The sequence below is a fragment of the Chrysochloris asiatica genome, unplaced genomic scaffold (genome assembly GCF_000296735.1).
Source record: "Chrysochloris asiatica unplaced genomic scaffold, ChrAsi1.0 scaffold00140, whole genome shotgun sequence".
In the NCBI taxonomy this organism is placed as follows: domain Eukaryota; kingdom Metazoa; phylum Chordata; class Mammalia; order Afrosoricida; family Chrysochloridae; genus Chrysochloris; species Chrysochloris asiatica.
In genome coordinates, this window is record NW_006408658.1 from 5,273,327 (window position 1) to 5,275,789 (window position 2,463).

Genomic DNA, 2,463 nt, shown 5'->3' on the forward strand with positions numbered 1-2,463 from the left:
CCATGAATATTTCAAACTGAAGCTGAAGAAAATGAAAACAAGTCCACGAGAGCCAAAATATGACCTTGAATATATCCCACCTGAATTTAGAGATGATCTGAAGAACAGATTTGAAACATTAAACACTAAAGACCGAAGACCAGAAGAGTTGTGGGAAGACATCAAGAACATCATACATGAAGAAATCAAAATGTCATTAAGAAGACAAGAAAGAAGGAAAAGGTTAAAATGGTTGTCAGAAGAGACACTAAAACTTGCTCTCCAAGGTAGAGATGCTAAAGCAAATGTAAGAAATCAGGAGGTCCAAGAGCTGAACAGAAAATTTCAAAGATTAGCCCAAGAAGATAAAGCCAAATATTACAACAAAATATACAAAGATCTGGAATCAGAAAACCAAAAAGGAAGAACACGCTTGAGCATTTCTCAAGCTGGGGGAACTGAAGAAAAAAATCAAACTTTTACTTTTGTTATTGAAAGGTTCTCTGGGCAAATTATTGAATGATGCAGAAAGCATCAAGAGAAGATGGAAGGAATACACAGTCATTGTACCAAATGGAAATGGTTAATGTTCAACTATTACAAGAGGTAGCATATGATCAAGAGCCAATGATACCTAAGGAGGAAGTCCAAGGTGCTTTGAAGGAATTGGCAAAGAACAAGGCACCAGGAATTGATGGGGTACAACTTGAAATCTTTCAAGAAAGTGAGGCAGCACTGGAGACTCTCATTCATCTCTGCCAAGAAATTTGGAAGACTACTATCTGGTCAACTGCTTGGAAGAGATCTGTATTTGTGCCCATTCCAAAGAGAGGTGACCTAATGGAATGCGGAAATCATCTGACAATCTATTTGATATTCCATGCAAGTAAAGTTTTACTAAAGGTAACACAGAAATGGCTACAAGCATACATTGACAGAGAACTTCCAGAGATTCAAGCCTGATTCAGAAGAGGCCATGGAACAAGTGATATCACTGCTGATGTCCGATGGATCTTGGCTGAAAGCAGAGAATATCAGAAAGATGTTTACCTGTGCTTTATTGACTATGAAAAGGCTTTTGATTGTGTGGATCATGAAAAGCTAATGGACAATATTGTGAAGTATGAGTATTCCTGAACACTTAATTGTGCTCATGAGGAATCTGTACCTTGACCAAGAGTTGTTCGAACAGAACATGGGAACATTGAATGGCTTAAAATTAAGAAAGGTGTGCAACAAGGTTGTATTCTTTCACCATACTTATTCAACCTGTATGCTGAGCAAATAATCTGAGAAGCTGCATTCTATGAAGAAAAATGTGGCATCAGGATTGGAGGAAGACTTATTAACAACCTGCGATATGCAGATGATACAACCTTGCTTGTTGAAAGTGAAGAGGACAAAACATTTACTGATGAAGATCAAAGAACACAGACTTCATTATGGATTACTTCTCAGTGTAAAGAAAACAAAAATCCTCACCACTGGAACAATAAACAACGTTCTTATCAATGGAGAAGAGATTGAAGTTGTCAAGGACTTCATCCTTCTTTGGATCAACTATCAACATTCACAAAAATTGCAGTCAAGAAATCAAACGACTTGTTGCATTAAGCAAAACTGTAGCACGAGACCTTTTGAAAGTGTAGAAGAGCAAAGATGTCAGCTTGAGTACTTAGGTGCGCCTGGCCCAAGCCATGGTATTTTCAATAACCTCATATGCATTAGAAAGCTGAACAGTGAATAAGGAAGACCATAGAAGAATTGATGCTTCTGAGTTATGGTGTTCGAGGAGAATATAGAAAGTGCCATGGGCCTCCAAAAGAATCAATAGATCAATTTTGGAAGAAGTGCAGCCAGAGTGCTCCTTGGAAGTCAAGATGGCCAAACTTCGTCTCTCATACTTTGAACATATTGTCAGGAGGGAGAAATCGCTGGAGAAGGTATCATGTGTGGTAAGCTACTTTCAGGATTCTGTCCTTATCTTTGATTTGGAGAGCTTGATTATTATAAGTGTCGGTGATTGTCTTTTAGAGTCTATCTTTCCTGGAGTTCATTGAGCTTCCTGAATGCGTATCTTTTCACTTTTCAGGATGTTAAGGAATTTTTCTTCCAGAAGCTCTTCAACTATCTCCTCTGTGGACTTGTGTGATTCTTCCTGTTTCATAATGCTGATAATTCTTCATGTTTTCCAATATGAATCTTAGGCCTTCTTCAGATTTTTTTTTTTTTTTTTATCATCATTTTTTGTGTTTGCAAGAGCACTTAGTAGTGTTGAAAGATTTATATTCTAGCTTACTAGTTCTGGCTTCTATCTCTTCAATTCTACTCCTTTGCCTTTGCAGTGTATTGTCCATTTCTGATATTTTATTATTAATTATTTGGACCTCTTTCTGTAGGATTTTAATTGTTTCCAATGCTGTATCTATCTTATTTGATCATTCCTACAGTACTTTGCTAACTTCTTCCTTATTTTTCTCAATT